Source organism: Spermophilus citellus (assembly GCF_964194105.1).
Source record: "Spermophilus citellus genome assembly, chromosome: 4".
NCBI classification, from domain to species: domain Eukaryota; kingdom Metazoa; phylum Chordata; class Mammalia; order Rodentia; family Sciuridae; genus Spermophilus; species Spermophilus citellus.
Genome location: NC_138185.1, coordinates 4,263,310 through 4,282,234, shown reverse-complemented (window position 1 = coordinate 4,282,234; position 18,925 = coordinate 4,263,310).

Genomic DNA, 18,925 nt, shown 5'->3' with positions numbered 1-18,925 from the left:
GAACCCCAGAATCTCTCTCTCCCACTGAAACGCCTCTCTGCCTGAACCTTTACCCTGCTTCTTTGAAACCTCAGTGCAAGTCACTCGACTTCTTTTGCAACAACGAAGGAGCTAGCCCCTACCTCCCTCAGGGAATTAAGCAACTGTGTAGATTTCACTGTACCTGGATTGCACACCTGTGCTGCGCCCAAGTTAAATGGTCATTACAATGTTACTCCCACCCAGCCACCTTCGAGATCCTTCAGGTCTCCATCTGAATCACCCAGACCCACTGATTAATCCCCAACACTCTTGGGAGAGAAATGCCTTAATTCCCAGCTTATGCTAGAAACAAAGTATCATGCAGGGGCCTGCCCCGGTTGAAGAGCACATGTTTCATTCACAGTCAAGTGGACCTGGGTTTGGCAAATGACTGTCTGGGGGCCTCCGTTGCCTCCTACGTAAAACGAGGTGGCTTTCAACATCAACACCTATTTCTTAGGAAAGTTATGACGAGTATTTGAGACTAAGGAACGGAGAATGCTCTGGGTAGTCCAAGCTCCGTAATTCACATTTCACCAGGACTGTTGCACAGCTCCCAGCAGGAAAGCCTGGGCCTGACTCAGGCCTGATAGAGGGTAGATGTGGGCCCAGGAAGAGGCCCGGGGTAGTTGGAAGCCAGACCCCACAAGGGCCCCCAGAGCTGAGACGCACCATCCTTTTCTACCTACTACTTTCATCAGCCAGTGGATCAGCCACAGGGAACGGGCAGGGGATTCTCTGGACACAGATGAGGGACCTCAGGGAAGAGGCGCGGTCCGGGCAAGCCCACACTGGCGAACGCCCCGTGCCACAGGGGAGTGCCCAGCTCCAGTTTGAGAAGCTGCCCACGGTGCGTCCGACCCGGGGCGGGGGGGACCCCACCTGGAGTTGCACCGCGCCCTAGGCTGGGGCCTGGCCTGACCCTGGAGAGTCTGCTCACTGAGCCCCTGGGGTCCGGACCTCCTGCGGCTCTAAGGGAGCCTTAAACTGGAAGCCCCTTCCCCCAGCCCCAAGTGCTGGTGGCTGGGCCGCATTCCCCGCTGGAGGGCGTGCGGTGCTGAGCACGTGTTCCAAGAGCTGTTACTCGTCCCAAGGGCAGGGATGGGGACACCTGGAATAGTTTTAAGAGCCCCTGCACCTGGGCACCCGCGTTGCCTTCTCGAGCCTGTTTCAATTCATTGCAGTGGAAACGAAAACCGTGATTAACAGGGAAATCACTGCGCCTGCATGGGCCGGTGCGGAATGGAAAGATCTTGAAGATACGATAAGGAACACGGCATTCCAGGACCGAGTCTGCAAAAATCTCTTCGTCTGCATTCCTTTAAAATTGGCTTGAGGGCTGGGGCTCCGTGGTACAGCACTTGCCAAGCACGTGTGAGGCACCCGGTTCAACTCTCAGCACCGCATATAAATAAATGAATGAAATAAAGGTCCATCAACAACTAAATATATTTACAAGTGTGTGTGTGTGTGTGTGTGTGTGTGTGTGTGTGTGTGTGTGTGTTTTATTGGCTTGATGCCAGGAGCCGTGGCTCACGCCTGTAATTCCAGCGACTCCGAAGGCTGAGACAGAAGGATGTCCACATCAGCCTCAGCAATTTAGCGAGGCCCTAAACAACTTCCTGAGACCCTGACTCAAAATAAAAGATAGAAACTGGTGGGGAAATTTCCTATGTTGGGCTGGGGATGTGGCTCAAGCGGTGGCGCGCTCGCCTGGCATGCGTGCGGCCCAGGTTCGATCCTCAGCACCACATACCAACAAAGATGCTGTGTCCGCTGAGAACTAAAATAAATAAATAAATTCTCTCTCTCTCTCTCTCTCTCTCTCTCTCTCTCTCTCTCTCTCTCTCTCTCTCTCTCCCCCCCCCTTCCTCTCTCTTAAAAAAAAAAAAAAAAAAGAAAAAGAAATTTCCTATGTCCATATATGAATACATGACCAGTGTAACTCCACATCAGGTATAACCACAAGAATGAGAAGTTATGCTCCATGTATGTATAATATGTCAAATACATTAAATAGGAGGAAGGGCATGTAGCTCAATGATTCCATTCCCAGTACCAAATAAATAAATAAAATTGGCCTGATATCAGGTATGGTGGAGCACACCTGTAATCCCAGCAATTCAGGAGGTGTCAACGGGAGCATTTTAATTTTTCAAAGCCTCAGCAATTTATAAAGAACCTGCCTCAAAATAAATAAAATAAAAAGGGCTAGGGTTGAAACTCTGAGATAGAAAGTCCCCAGATACAATCCAAAGTTAAAGGGGTTGGGGGGAGAGCTTGAATTTTATTTCACTTCTTAGATGTTTAATATTTTGCTTGAATTCAAGTTGCTCATTCTTCATGCTACAACCAGAGTGATCTTCTAAAAAAATAAACCTGATCCCAGCAACTCAAGAGACTGAGGCAGGAGTATCCCAAGTTCAAAGCCAGCCTGAGCAATTTAGAGAGGCCCTAAGCAACTTAGCAAGATCTTGTCTCAAAATAAAAACTAAAAAGGGCTGGGGATGTGACTCAGTGGTTAAGTGCCCCTGGGTTTAATCCCTGGTACCTCAGAAAACTGTATCCATGCTGGACTGGGGTGTACGTGTCTGTAATCCCAGCCCCTTGGGCGACTGAGGCAGGAGGATGGCAAGTTGAAGTCCAGCTTGAGAGATTTACAGAGAAGCTGTCTCAAAAAATAAAAAGTAAAAAGGCCTGGGGATGTCACTTAATTATAGAGTGCCACTGGGTTCAGTCCCTAGAGGTGCACAGCGCAGGCACATGCACAGATACACACACACACACACACACACACACACACACACACACAGTAAAAGAAAAAAAAAAGAAAGAAAAGAAAGCAGTTTCCATTGTATGATTTCATTTACTCAAAATCATTTAAATGACAGACATTTAAAAGAAGAAAACTGTTCCTCTGGGAGTCTGAGGTGAAAGTCCAATGGATGGGGTACTGTTAGGGCACTGGTGACAGTCTGCAAAATTCATTGAGTTACACATTTATGCATACTCTGCCACACACGTGTGACATTATACTTCAGTAAGCACAGGGAGAAGGAAGCCAAATTAACCGTGTCTCCTGTGGGATCTGATGATTCTTCTCTTTTCTTATTTTCCTTTAGTGCTAGGGAAGGAACCCAGGGGCACTGTGTCATGAGTTGTAATTCTAGTCCCCTTTTTATTTATTTTTTTATTTTTTAAGACAGGATCTCTATAAATTATCCAGGCTCAAACTTGTGATTCTCCTGCCTCCGCCCCCAAGGTGGCTGGGATTACAGGCATGAGCCACTGCACCAGGCCGCATTCTTCTTAAAAAGTGTGAAAGTATCAAATTAGAGTCACTGTGTCAACCTCCAACAAGATGGCGCTGGGAGACCAGGGGCTGGAGCTGACACTGCTGCCTGGGATGGGAACTATGTGAGGAATCCCTCCCAGTTGCAGGAGTCCAGGTGAGGCCCTGGCAGGATTCCAGATAAGCCTCTTGCCCAGGGACATGGGCCTGACACCTGCTGCCTCTGGCAAGTGAATTCACCCCCCCCCCCCCCCCCCCCCGTTCCTGCAGCCAAGCCCCTGTGACCAAGGTAGCTTTATCTTTTCTAAAACTTTATCTTCTTTTTCCTTATCTATCTTGTGGTGCTGGGATGGAACCCAGGACCTCACGCCTGCTCCTTGCTCACACTGGGCTCACACTGAGCTCCATGCTCAGCCCCAGACAGCTCAGCCTTCAACAGACTTCTCCAGGTGCCACAGAGAGCCTGCAGGTCCCTGGTGGCAGCCCCCTGCTGTTCCTCAGGAAACAAACTCTTGGCTTTGGAGGGGCCTCCCTGTCACTCATTTCAGGTTGACTGTGACACTGGTGCACCTGGCTTCCTCACCACTTGAGGCCACGCTGGCCCTCTGGCGGTGGCTTGTGTCACCTCTCCCCTGCTGACCAGCTCTGGACACATGGCAGCTTCCTCCACCCCTGGACCTCTCCCATCTCAGAGCTCTCCCTCCTCCTGGCCCCTGGCCCCTCCACCTTCCTGCCTGCTGATGCTGCCAGCTTAAAGGTCACCCCCTCTCAGGCTGCACCTGAGCCCCAATCTAAGTTGTAGCCCCATGATTCCTCTCTGAGGGTCTTCTTTTTATCTTTTAAATGCCATGATTTGTGTTTATATGAGGGTCAGGCATTGTTATTTGATGAATGACCTCCCCAGCTGGACTCCAAATCCCACAGAGCTGGGGCTGTATCTGGCTCATTCAGGATCCTATCCCAGTGCCTACCACAGCATCTAACAAAAAAGTCTAATACCTGTGGTTTGTCTTAATTAGTAAAAAATACTTTGGTGGGAAGGATTCCAACATAGGGACCAAAAAAAATGTAAAGCTATGTAAAAGGAAGGAAATATAAATTATTAAAAGTTATGGTATTAGTGTAGTAAGACCATGGATCTCGTTCTTTATTTTTTATTTTAGCTTGTTTAATCATTTACGATTAAAAAAAATGAAAAACATTTAAAACAAATTTGTACTATATAAAGTCGAGCTTTCATTTGAAAAATCTGAGCTGGGCCCAGTGTCGCGGGCCTATAATCCCAATGTCTCAGGAGGCTGAGGTAAGAGGATCACAAGTTCAAGGTTGGCCTCAGCAACTTAGTGAGACCCTGTCTCAAAATAAAACATGAAATCGGCTGTGGCTGTAGCTCAGTGATAAAATACCGTTGAGTTCAATGCCCAAGGCCACACACACACATACACACACACACACACACACACACACACACACTCACACATGCACAGTAGAAGAAAAAACAGTAAAGAAAAGAAAGCAGTCCCCACTGTATGGTCTTATTTACTCAAAAAGCATATAAAGAGGCAGATACCTGGAAGAAGAGAACTGTTCCTCTGGGTGTCTGGAGTGAGTGTCCAGTGAAGGGGTGCTCTTGGGGTGCTGGTGATGGTCTGCAGAGTCACTGAGATATAGATTTATGCACACTCTTCTAAATACGTATTATATTATGTGTCAGTATATATGGGGGCAGCAGGGAAATTGATCCTGTCTCCTCCGGCACTGGAATCTTCTATCTTCTGACCTCCAACCCCACCCATGTGTGTGTGTGTGTGTGTGTGTGTGCGCGCGCGCTGATTAAACCCAGGGGCACTGGACAACTGAGCTACTTTTTAAACATTTATTCCTTAGTTGTAGGTGGACACAATACCTTTATTTAGTTTTTGCGTGGTGCTGAGGATCGAACCCAGAGCCTCACGCATGTTAGGCAACACTTTTCCTCTGAGCCACAGCCCTAGCCCCTTTAGCCTTTTTAAAAATTAAAAAAAAAAAATTTTAGAAGTCGTTGGACAGGATCCTTTATTTTATTTACTTATTTTTGTGTGGTGCTGAGGATGGAACCCAGGGCCTCGCACGGGCTAGAGGAGAGCTCTACCACTGAGCACAACCCCAGCCCTAGCCTCTTTTTATTTTGCGTTTTAGGGCAGGGTCTCACTAAATTGTCCAGACTTGGGATCCTCCTGCCTCAGCGTCCTGTGTCTCGGGAGTACTGGGTCTGCCATCTCCCCTGCTGCTATGGCTTTTATTTTATTTTATTTTATTTTATTTTATTTTGGTACCAGGGATTGAATACAGGGTGCTTTACCTTACCACTAACCTATATCCCAGCCCTTTCTATATTTTATTTTGAGACAGAGTCTCACTGAATTGCTCTTCAAACTGTGGAGCTATGGAGGCTGGCCTCAAAATTGTGGTCCTCCTGCTTCAGCCTCTGGAGTGACTAGGATTACAGGTGGACACTACCATGCCTGACTTAAGGGATTAAATAGGCTATAACAAAAAGAGAAAAAAATGCCATGATTTTACTAGACTAATATAACAATTCGAATATTTTATCTTCCTTTCCTCTAACATATCTTTTTTGCTTGTCCATTTGCTGACTAGCTTCCTCCCAAAGTACTTTTTACTAACTAAGGCACACACAAGTATTAGTTTTGTTAGATGCTATGGTAGATGCCAGGGGTAGAATCCTGAATGAGCCAGATACAGCCCCAGCTCTGTGGGATTTGGAGTCCAGCTGGGGAGGTCATTCATCAAATAACAATGCCTGACCCTCATATAAACACAAATCATGGCATTTAAAAGATAAAAAGAAGACCCTCAGAGAGGAATCATGGGGCTACAACTTAGATTGGGGCTCAGGTGCAGCCTGAGAGGGGGTGACCTTTAAGCTGGCAGCATCAGCAGGCAGGAAGGTGGAGGGGCCAGGGGCCAGGAGGAGGGAGAGCTCTGAGATGGGAGAGGTCCAGGGGTGGAGGAAGCTGCCATGTGTCCAGAGCTGGTCAGCAGGGGAGAGGTGACACAAGCCACCGCCAGAGGGCCAGCGTGGCCTCAAGTGGTGAGGAAGCCAGGTGCACCAGTGTCACAGTCAACCTGAAATGAGTGACAGGGAGGCCCCTCCAAAGCCAAGAGTTTGTTTCCTGAGGAACAGCAGGGGGCTGCCACCAGGGACCTGCAGGCTCTCTGTGGCACCTGGAGAAGTCTGTTGAAGGCTGAGCTGTCTGGGGCTGAGCATGGAGCCCAGTGTGAGCCCAGTGTGAGCAAGGAGCAGGCGTGAGGCCCTGGGTTCCATCCCAGCACCACAAGATAGATAAGGAAAAAGAAGATAGGGCTGGGGATGTGGCTCAAGCGGTAGCACGCTCGCCTGGCATGCGTGCGGCCCGGGTTCGATCCTCAGCACCACATACCAACAAAGATGTTGTGTCCGCCGAGAACTAAAAAATAAATATTAAAAATTCTCTAAAAAAAAAAAGAAAAAGAAGATAAAGTTTTAGAAAAGATAAAGCTACCTTGATCTGCTGGGGTCCTGTCCTAGCAGGTCCAGGAAGGGGTCCAGGGAGTCCTGAAGGATGACACAGGAGTCCTTCGTTGGAGCGATCTCCAGAGAGAGAGAGCTCTCGTGCAGCCGGCTCTGGGTCATCTTTTATTGCAATGGTTATCATTATGGATTCAGAATACGTCATTGATCATAGGATTTCAAAACTTTGCCAAGACGTGACATTTCCTTAACCATCATTAGGGGCATAGAAAGTGTAACATCAATTCACATTTATCCAGGATGTAACCTTTTTCAGATTTTCCCAAGATGTAGTATTTTCCCCAAGATATATTATTTTCTTATTAACTAATGCCAAACTACGTAACCAGACTCAAGGTCTCCTAGCCTATCATTAACCTTTAAGTTAAAGCATACCTGCACTGTATTTTTAATGTAAAATTTCCATCTAAAAAAGTCCCCTTGGTTTGATCCTCAGCACCACATAAATGTAAAATAATGATATCGTGTCCACCTAAAACTTAAGAATAAATATTAAAAAATATATATTAAAAAAATTAAAAAAATAAAAAAGTTCCCTTAAGTCTTATACTTAAAATATCCTAAAGTTTATAAACCATTCTTAAAGCACATCAGAAATCCATTACTACTAAAAACTTAAGAATTCTAAGCCCAAGAATCTAAATAGAATAATATTTGTAACATTATTCTAAAAATGTGTCTTATAGAGCTACTTTAATTAATTCGTACATTTATTCTCATAAAACTGGTTGAGCTGCTCTCTCAAAGAGGTTCTTTGTTTCTTAGTCAAGGTGCACTCGTTCTTATATCTTTGTTATCTCTCTCAGTAAAAAGTAAGTTCTAAACATCAGTCCACTACCGCCGATATCAACTATGCTCATCATAAATCCTTATGTGAAGTAAAAGAGGGTTTATAGAAAAGAGGGGAATGTATCTTTGTATGTCTTAACTTTCCTAAGTGTCTAACATAACTTTCCTCAATTGAGGATGAAACTACATAAGGTGGGCTTTGTGAATAAGCATGATGATTAGGCTTTCTAAGAGGCCGGAGATATGGGCCTGGGTTCCTGGTTGAGATAATCAATGTGGTGCCTGAAGTTCTCGTGACCTTTCGGAGAATGATTGTTGTCCGTTATCAGTGTTGTCCTCAATGTACCGGATAGAGTAGCAGCCTTCTACTTTGTCTTGATATGCTGAGGGGTAGTGGAACAGCCTCCAAGGCTCCACCTGTTGTGTCCCGGCCCTCTGAAGTTTAGTCGGGTGTGGCATTTAACATACTCACGCCTCCTGCCAGGGACAGGAGCATGAAAATGAAAAGTCCAGATTACATAAAAAAGGGTCTCATGGTTTCGGTCACCCACCAACCACCGTTCATCCTCACTGTGACCCTGTCAAGACAGTGGGAGGGGGATCCCTTCACCACTGGTCACAGGGGCTTGGCTGCAGGAACGGGGGTGAACTCACTTGCCAGAGGCAGCAGGTGTCAGGCCCATGTCCCTGGGCAAGAGGCTTATCTGGAATCCTGCCAGGGCCTCACCTGGACTCCTGCAACTGGGAGGGATTCCTCACATAGTTCCCATCCCAGGCAGCAGTGTCAGCTCCAGCCCCTGGTCTCCCAGCGCCATCTTGTTGGAGGTTGACACAGTGACTCTAATTTGGTGGAGGCCAGCCTCAGATTTGATGAGACTCTTGTCTCAAAATAAAAAAATGAAAAGGGCTGGAAATGAGGTTGAGTTGTACAGCACCCTTGGTTTCAATCCCCAGTAACAAAAAAAATAAGTAAAAAAAGAAAGAAAGAAAGAAAGAAAGAAAGAAAGAAAGAAAGAAAGAAAGAAAGAAAGAAGAGGAAGGAAGAGGACGAGGAGGAGAAAAAGAATAGGAAGAAAATGAAGGAGAAGGAGGAGAAAGGGCCAGGCGAGGGGAGGAGGAGATTTAGGATCAGTCAAAAACCGATTCTTTGGTTCCTCATGGTGTCACCTGAAGGTGGCCAACGGTCACCAGTTGGTGACTGGGCTGGCTGGAGTGCCCAGGATGACTCTTCTCCCACGTCTCCGGCCTTGGCAGATGACTGAAGGCTGAACTCAGCTAGTGCTATTGGCCAGAGTGTCTCCTGTGGCGTCCTTTCCACACAGAGGTCTCAGACTCCTCACAAGGTGACCAGCCTTCCCCAGAGCAAGCTCCTGTGGAAGTCTCAGAAATCCCAGCACCTCTTCCAGTGCATTCTACTGAGGGTGATGCAGTCAGCAGGCCAGCCAGATTCAAGGGGAGGGGAATGACCGCGATTCTCAGTGGGTTGAATGCCAAAGAGTTTGTAATTTTTTAAAAATTTGCAGGATTTTATTCTATGTTTATATGTGTGCATGTGTGTGTGCGTGTGTGCATGCGTGTGCATGTGTGTGTGTGTGTGTGTGTGTGTGTGGTGCTGGGAATAGAACCCAGGACCTTGCACATGCTAAGCAAGAACCCTACCACCAGGGCTGGCTGTGTCTCAGTGGTAGAGCTCTTGACAGGCAGGTGTTCAACTCTGGGTTCAACTCTCAGTACCACAAAAAAAATAAATTAAAAAAAAATAAAGGTCCATTGACAACTAAAATAATAATAATAATTTTAAAAAGAACTGCCCTACTGAGCTACATCCCCAGCCCATGCAGACATGTTTTTAAATTGCAACGGATTAAAGTTTCTGACATACAAAATACAATCACTCCTTCCAAGAGTTCCATTAAGTCCAGATGCAGACAGGCTCTTTGGATTCTGCTGGTGGCAGAGGCCCTCTGCACCCGAAGACCTTTGACCTAAAGACACATGCTGTCTGCCTCACATTCGTCCAGCTTTCGATGTTGGGATAGGCACAGGAGTCCACTATAGAGGCTCCTGTTTACAAAGGAAATGGGAAGCTCAGAGCCATCACGGAGCCAGGGCAATTTCTTTTTCTTTTCTTCTCCCCCACCATCCCCCCACCCAATTGAACCCAGGGACGTTTACCACTGAACTGCATCCCTAGCCCCTTTCTATTCTTTTTATTTTTTATTTTGAGACAGGGTGCTCTCTAAATCGCTGAGGCTGGTCTTGAACTTGAGGCCTCCTGCCTCAACCTCCCGAGTCACCGGGATTACAGGAGCGCTCCCCGCACCCAGCCTAGCCGCACCCAGCCTAGCCGTGGCAACTCTGAAGTCAAATCGTGCACCTGTGGTCAGGGTTCCATCCTGCTGTTGGGGCTCTTGGCTCAGCCTGATTCCTTTTGCATGAGAAATGTCTCCTGCTGTGATGGAGTAGCCTTCTTATTCTGCTTCTGCCCATTTTTTTTACTGGGGCTGGGATGGGGGTATCCAAAGGCCTCTCTTCATTTTATACAGAGTGTTCCTCTTAGTTCAAGATGACAGGACTTCCGTGAGTATAATTCTTCTAAAAGGTTATGAGTTTTCTATGAATCCTTTTGGGGTTTATTTCATTAAGCAAAAGCCAGAACCAAAAATCCCTCTCAATTCGGGGCCCCTGTGCTACGCAGAGAAACATTTAAGATTATCAAAAGCCCTGCTGTTGAACAGAGAAAGGCCATAAAACATGCCCTTAAGATTTCTAGAAGAGGGAGAAAGCAGCGTCCGGGCTGCCATGGGGTAGATGGGCCTTCCGGGGCGTTCCCTTCCTCCCTCCAGCCCTCCTGTGCTGGGTACCAGAAGCGTGGACAAGCAAGCGCCATGGAGCTCAGGATAAAGTAATGACAGACCGGGCTGGGGCTGGGACTCAGTGGCAGAGCGCTCGCCTAGCATACATGAGGCCCTGGGCTGGATCTTTAGCACCCATAAAAATAAATAAATAAGGGGCTGGGGTTGTGGCTCAGTGATAGAGCACTTGCCTACCATGTGTGAGGCACTGGGTTCGATTCCTGGCACCACATTAAAAAAAAAACACAAATAAAATAGAGATATTGTGTCCATCTACAACTAAATTATATATATATATATATACATAAAATTAAAATAAAGGCATTCTATCCACCTACAATTACCAATTTTTTTTTTAATTATAGTGACAGCTCTCCCACACAGTAAGGGGAACATGAAAGAGTATAGATTGACGTCGTTGGAATAAAGCAAAGGCCAGGGCAGAGCTGCCCACACTGAGCAGGAACAAGGTAGGGGGAATCGTGGAGCTGTTAGCACGCGACTCAGTATAGCTTGATCTCTTAAAATGGGTCTAAATATTCATATAAAACAATAAACTCATTATTTCAAAATAAAATAAATAAATCAATAGACAAAGCGCTGTTTTCCCTCCTGGGATGTTGAGGCAACTAGCAGGAGGCCCTGGGTGGACGCCAACAACAGCTGAGTGGAGAGCTGTCGCGCTATTCTGTTGGGGACCAGCTTGTCCTGCCCACTGTGGCTCTGGGCAAAGGTGCGACTCAGGCAGTCGCGGGGAGAGATAAAGACTGTCCAGCACTTCTGTCCTCTCCAATGCAATTAAGAACTCTGTAGGTTCTTAATCAAGAAAAGGACAATCCTTAATGCTGGGCACTGCAATAGACAGGATCAACCACAGCAAACAATTCTAGATTCATTCTAGGCACTGCAGACACACTTACTCGTGACAGGCTAAGGACAGACATTCCCTCTGCGTGCTAAGCTCAAGTGTCCGATCAGAAGTTTCCAGCCTTAGGCTCTGAGTCCAGCAGGTGCACACTTAGACCACGGTGACCAGGTCAGGAGCCAAGGCAGGCTTCTCCTGGAGAGGGTCACAGGGAGAAGTCGTGGCTCTCACCAGGTTCAAGGTGTGGCCGCAGAGTTTGAGAGCGGTGAGGAAGGTGCAGAGGATCAGCAAACGATGACAAAAGTTGGGATGTCAGTCCAGTCCTCACCAGGCTCTCAGCGGGAGGGCTCAGGGCTGCTGGCTGAACACCTGTTCTTCTGCTCCATCATTTATACTAAATTTTGGGCCTCTGACCACCCTTTCAGTCCTTATCAGCTGCTACTGGATTGCTCAGTGATGTCATCTGTCCTGGGGTTAAAGCATCCACCTGGTGGTCCCCACCCTGATTTTCTTGCCTCTTCTCCTTATCGCGGCAAGGACAGCAGAGACTTCACTCTGAGCGTCGGGTGGGGAGAAGTGACTTTTTATGTCAGGGCTCTGCCTGATGATCTTATTGGAGGGCTCCGTAGGCATGCCTGGTGAGACTGCAGGTTTCAAAGTGGAGATTTTACAATGGAGTTGCTTAGGCTAAGGCCTGAGGCCATCCTCATACCCACTCACTGGACATATGGGGAAACGGAGGCCTCAGAGAGTCACTTACCAGTCCAAGGCCTCCAGAGGGGGACAAAGTCCTAGGGGACTCACTCAGCAGCCCCCGTGACCCCTCCAAGGTGCACAGTCCCTCCAGACCAGAAGTCCAATTACCCCAAGCTCACACTTGCCCAGATGCTTCCTCACCAAGAAATGAAAACCAAGACACTCCCCAGCCCAGGTGGGCAGCAGACGGAGTCCAGCCTCCCAGCGCCGTGGGACACTGTGGGGCTCAGCAGCCAACTTGCTCCCTGTCCTGCCTCTGCCCTGCCTCTGCCCAGTGGGCCTGGCAGTTTCAGAAAAGACCTCAAGGGTGCTGGGGTGGGGGTAGGAATTGGATCTGGATTCAAACCCCAGCCCCCAACTTATAGGTTTTCTGATTTTTGGAGAATCACCTCTCCGAGCCTCGGTTTTCTCCCTTGTGGAGTGAGGGCAGCAAAGCCCTCCCTGTGGATTGTTGAGCTAATGCAAAGTGTGCCAACATCTAGGCCAGTGCTTAGGGAGAAGAGGGTTCAGGAAAAAGGGCTACACCAGCTCATTAAAAGGACACATAACGGAACTCCTTGTCCTTCCTTACCCTTGCAGCCAATCTCAAGAGAGCAGAAGCTACTCAGATGTCCCCTCTTGCCCCCTTCTGTCATGTGGCCCACCAATGTGTCTCCAATGTCAACGCAGTGAGTAGGGGATCGCTGTGGCTCTAGTGGTCGGCAGGGTGGCCACCACAGAGAGGCTGGAGAGCCTGCACCGGGGATTGACCAGGAGGCTTCACCTGGAGCCACACCCCCGTTATCTTTTATGTTGGGACAGGGTCTCACTAAGTTGCTCAGGCTGGCTTTGAACTTGGGATCCCCCTGCCTCAGCCTCCCGGTCACTGGGATGGACACCTGGCTATTGATCAACAGGACTCCCCATAGAGTGAGTCTTCTGTAGGGACAGGAAGATTAACAGTGGTGACAGGATGACCAGATGTGAGGCCAGTTGGTGAGGGTGGTGACGATGACACAGATGATCATGTTAATATGGGAGTGAGTGATCGCAGTGATGGGAATGAGCAACGTGTGACCTGGGACAGTGGTGACAAGGGTGCTGGAGGTGTATGGGGAGCAAGGCTGTGGGGAGCGGTGGTGTGGAGGTAGGAAGAAAGTAGGGTCAGTGCGTGGTGATCCCCTGTAATCCCAGTGGCTCAGGAGGCTGAGGCAGGAGGATCGCAAGTTCAAAGTCAGCCTGAGCAATTTAGAGAGGCCCTAAGCAACTTAGCGAGATCTTGTCTCAGAATAAAAACTAAAAAGGGCTGGGGATGTGACTCAGAGGTCAAGTGGTCCCTCAGAACACTGTACCCATGCTGGACTGGGGTGCGCGTGTTTGTAACAAGCTTGAGGCCAGCCTCATCAAAATAAGAAAGTAAAAAAAGGCTGGGAATGGAGCTCAGTGGTAGAGTGCCTCTGGGTTTAATCCTTAGTATCAAAAAGAAAGACAGTAGGATGAGTTACCCAGGGAGGCCTTTAGAATCTGTGGTGATGTGGCTGGGGATGCAGTCAGTGGTAGGACACTTGTCCAGCATGTGCAAGGCCCTGGGTTCAATCCCCAGCACCACAAAAAATAAATGATAAATAAATAAAATATGTGATGGTGGTGGCCCGGGCTAAGATGGTAATGAGAGGATCACTGGGGATGGCTGTGGTGGCAGAGATGGTGGAAGTCGGGGTGGCAGTGATCACCAGGCGGTGACAGCGACCAGGAGGCCTGCAGGACCCAGGTGTTGGGGGTTGGGTGAACAATTCAGCAGACGCTGGCTCCGGGCCACCAGTAGACCATCCACAAAGGGGGCTGACTGTCCCCTCCATTAAACCAAGGTCAAGAGCACCTGAAGAGGACACCTGCACAGTCCTGGACCCTATAGCTGGCTCTGGTCCCTGCCCAGGGCCTGTTCTGGAGCCACCTCTAACCTTCTTGGACTGGTCCTGGAAGCTCTTCAAGCTGCGGTACCTGCAGCTTCCCGCAACGACCTTGGGTCTGTCCTGCAAAACTTCTCGCAGGTTCCGCAGCTCTCAGGGGTCAGGAATGGGTAATCGAACCTGCTCAGCCCTCACCCTGACCCTCTAGGCCCTCGGTGTCCACCTTGGAAGCCTGCAGTCTGTCCCCAGGGCCTGGCCTGCTGCTCTCTGCCACCTGGTTGCAGTTCAAGCCCTGGGAGGCTCTTCCTGCCCAGCGGGAAACAGGTTCTAGAGGGGTGTGCAGAGAGGAGGGGCAGTTCAGGGAGCCCAGGCAGGCCCAGGTGGACTCCTTCCCACCCAGAGTGAACTCAGGTCCTCACGGTTCATCTGTGCGTGGGTTTTCTTCTTTTTCAGGCTGAACAATGTGTCGTTGTTATATAATTCTTTGACACCTAGCTGGGGACTGGCCCCACCACTGTGCTCATCTCCCTGCAAACCCAGCCTCTGAGCCTACACAGCAACCATGACCCCTTGCTGAAAAGGAAGCAGCAATACGAGAAGCCACGAGCAGGGCCTCCAGACTATCATGTCCGTAACACTTCTGTCCGTGGCAACGTCCTGGGTGGCTTTTTCCCTCCCTCTTTTCTTTTCTTTTCTTTTTTTTTTTTTTTTTTTTGCTGCTGAGCCACATCCTCCAGCTTGTCACTGGTGTCTCCTTGAAGTGCCCTTCCCACCCGCATCCTTCAGTTGTCCTGGTATCTCCGCGGTTTGCCAGGGGCCCATCTAGATCACCTAAGACTGTCAGGGGGTCCTCAGCGGAGGCCTGACTCTGGGGCTCCAAGAAATCAGGTCATGGAGAGGTCATGGCGGAAAGCAGGAAAGGAACTTGGGCCAGTACAGTTGCCCCAGGAGGACAAAGGGACCGTGTCCTGAGCCCTGCCTGGAAGGGTTCATAGAAAGGGGAGTGAGGGTAAGGGTTAGGGGTGGCAAAAGTGGTGGCTTTTTACAGCTGCCTGGACAGAGTGTTACCGAGTCCTGGCTTCCCCATGTTGAAGAATAACACCAGAGAAGCAGGCCGAGGCCAGGTCAGAGCAGAAATTAGAAGTTTATTAAAGGACAGCAGAAAAGACTTCTCCCGGAGGAAGAAGGGGACCCAAGAGGTGGAATCCGTGGAGGTGCGGTTGTCTCCCCTTTGTATAGTTCTTTCAGTGATGGAATGTAGGTGGGAAGGCCCGAGGGGTGGGACACCGGTGAGCCAAAGAAGTGATCTGGGCAGGAAGGACTTCATGAACACTTCTTTGGGATGGACTTTGGCCTAGGGCCTTTTCAAGGACTTCATGCATGGCCTCCATTTTAGATTTCCCTCGATATTAGACCCGATTTACCTAACTACACTGACTGCCTAACTTTAAATCTGGCTTCAAGAGGATCTCCATCAGCTGATTTGGCCGTGGTTATCTCAGGACTGGTGGGGGGGGGGGTTTGTCCCAGATAAGAAAACTGCTCCTGCCTCAGGGAGTCATTTCCCTCAGCACAAGCTGTTAATTGGGTGCGACCTCGACCTGGTTCTGGGAATCCAAGGTGACTCAGAGCAAATAAGGTGGACACAAAATGGAGGCAGAGACGCCAAGTCTTTAATCCTGCTTTTAGCCACACATTGGGCATCTACAGGCAGATGTGAGAGTCTCAGTCTACACCCTCCTAACCACCCCACCCTGGCTTTTGTCCATTCCTCAATCTTTTTTTTTTTAACACTTATTTCTCAATCCAGGACTATCTGGGTTGTCTTTTTTTTTTTTTTAATACTTATTTTTTAGTTTTTGGTGGACCCAACATCTTTATTTTTCATTTGTATGTGGTGCTGAGGATCGAACCCAGTGCCCTGTGCACACCAGACACCAGGCGAGCGTGCTACCGCTTGAGCCACATCCCCAGCCCCTGTCCATTCCTCCATCTTGAGGGAACTAGGGTGCGGCCAGTCTGGCCTGGCAGGTTTCTTGGCTCAGTGAGAGCCTGTGTGTGTGTGTGTGTGTGTGTGTGTGTGTGTGTGTGTGTTTATATTCATCTGCATTTATTTATTTCTGTGGCCCTGGGGACTGGACCACCCAGGGGCACTCTACTGCTACCTTCCCAGCCTATTATTACTTTAATTATTTTCTTTCCCAGGGATTGAACCCAGGAGTGTTTACCACTGAGCTGAGTCCCCTGTGGCTTGGCCACAGCTGCCCCCTGGTGGTGTTAGGACCCCCCTCCCCCTCACACCGGGGCTCTGAGACTGGGGGCCCCAGGAAGCAGCAGGGCCCCTTCCCACACCCCATAAAGCAGGATCTGGGAGGGCCCTGGCCCCAGGCTTCTCCCCTGCAGTGGGCAGGGACGGGCCAGGCACAGAGGACAGGGTGGAAGGACAGAGCCCTGCCTGGAGCAAGGAGTGCTGCGAAGAGGGAGGGAGGGAAGGAGGGAGGGAGGGAAGGAGGGAGGGAGGGCCCCATTCCCAGCTTCCCTGCCTGACCAGCGCAGTTCCCCCTTCCACGAAGCCTTCTTTCTTTCTTTTTCGTAGTCCTGGGAATTGAACCCGGGATCTCTACCACGGGGTACACTCCCAGCCCTCTTTTACTTTATTATGACCATAGTAAATGCCCAGTAAATGACAGGCATCATTGTTGGCTGACATTGGCCTGCCAGCTGTCCCCAACTCCAAGGACACACAGCCAGGTAGCACAGATGTCCCATCTGTTACCAACACGTCTTGTGCTCTTGAATCTTGAGGGGGTCCCTGGGTGCGGGGTTCTCCCTCTATCCCTATAATTCATGGGGCACCCACTGTGGTGTCCTGCAAGTGTCCCAGTGGGCACGCACTGAGTGCCCGTGGGCCTGTCCAGCAGATGGAACCGCAGCTGGTTACAAGGCACTGCCCTGGGTGCCGAGGGGACCCTAGTTCGGCTGGCAACTCCACTTCTACTCCCCATCCTTTCCCCTGGAAGCCCCCAGGGGATAAAAGCTCCTCCCTCCCTGCACTGCCACCCACCAGGGTGCACAGCTCCACCCCGTGGGGCTCTGACTGGGCCTCAGCACCTCGGGCCCTTGCCAACCTCTGGGAGAAGCCACCCACGGCCAGACTTACATTCGGGGAGCCCTAAATGAGCACAAAGAAAATGCCCAGCTCCGAGCGTGGGGATAGGAGAGGATCTCAGTGCTGGCTCAGAACCCGGACGAGGGGTGGCCTGGCTTGCTCAGCAGCAAGGGTACTGCGTGAGACTCACACGCCTTCGTTCTAGACATGTAGCCACAAAAGACAAAAATCTTTGCCCTCTGGAGTGTGTATTTAATAAATAAACAGCATGTTTGATGGTGGAGAGCTGCACGGAACAGAGGGAAGCTGAGCTTGTGTCTAGGTGTCCAGGGAAGACCTCCTTGAAGACTTGATGGCAGGAGTGGGGCAAGGGGGTGGGATTCTGCATGGGTTTTAAAGGTGGGTGCGCTCGAAGCGCTCGAAGCGTAGGAGAGAAGGATCAGGGTGACCCAAGGTCTTGCCTTGGTAAGGGGGCAAGAGGAGTTGCCATTAAGAGAGGAGGTGGCTGGGAGTGGGGTAGAGAACATCATGAGTTCAGTTTAGGAGACACTGAAATGCCCTTACATGGATCCTGTGCTCAGGGAGGAGGTCTACACAACGGATATGTGGGTGTGGGGCACAATGTCCCATGCCTGTAATCCCACAATTTGGGAGGCTGAAGCAGGAGGATCACAAGTTTGAGGCCAGTCTCAGCAACAACTTAGTGAGACTGTCTCACTAGAGAATATTTTATTTTATTATTTTATTATTATTACTATTTTTGTGGTGCTGAGGATTGAACCCCTGGCCTTAGTGCATTTGAGGCAAGCACTCTACTAACTGAGTTAAATCCCCAGCGCAAGAGATGATTTTAAAAGAGGCTGAGGATGTATAGTTCAGTGGTAGAGCACCCTGGGTTCAATCCTCAGCTCAAATAAAAAGAGATGTGGTGCCGCCGGCATGTAGATTACATCAGACCTGAAGTTTTTTCCAAGGACTGAGTTGGGTGGGGGTGGGGGTGGGTTAACAGCCACTGGGGTGAAAGCGCAGGCCCTGACTCTGCTCTTCTGACTTCGAAGACATGCCACATATGCAGGCTGCCCGGCCACTGAGCTCTGGTGACCCACCCCTGCATTCCCACCTTTTATAGCTGCTTATTTACTACCTGGCCAGTAAACTCAGGTGAAAGCGACTCCATCAAGGGGCTTTTGCCATGTTCTAGAAGAGCCGGCCACCTTTCCTCCTCACACATGCACACACAAGCATCATAGCCTCTGTTCTGGGGGCTTGTGGAAAACCCTCTAAGGCAACCCAAGTGCCCATGCGGTTTCTATAGAAGCCCGGGCACTACCTCCACAGCAGCACTGCCCAGGGGAGCTTCCGGAGAGCCCCGCCCCCTCCCCAGGCCAGCAAAGCACATCCCACTCGGCCTGTGCCACTGAAGGTTGATTGTACTTGAGGAAGAACAGCCCTGAGCCCCCAGGAAGCCATGTAAGGGAAGACAGGTGATAGGAGTGTGCAGAGGGCAGGTGGGGCTCAGGGAGCAGAGGCTCTGGCAGCAGGCCGCAGCGGGAGGGGACTTCCCAGAAGCAGCAGGGTGCCATCTGGCTTTGTAAAAGCAAACAGGCAGCGAGGGGCTGATCGCCGGGGAACAGGGCATCCTAGGCCAAACTGCCACCCAGGGTGAACTCAGTGGTTGGGGTGGAGGGGAACCCCAAGCTTCCTGTCAGGATGACGCCCACATGTCAGAGGGAGATAGAAGGCAGAGCAGGGGAGGCCTCTGCCCAGGGACCTGT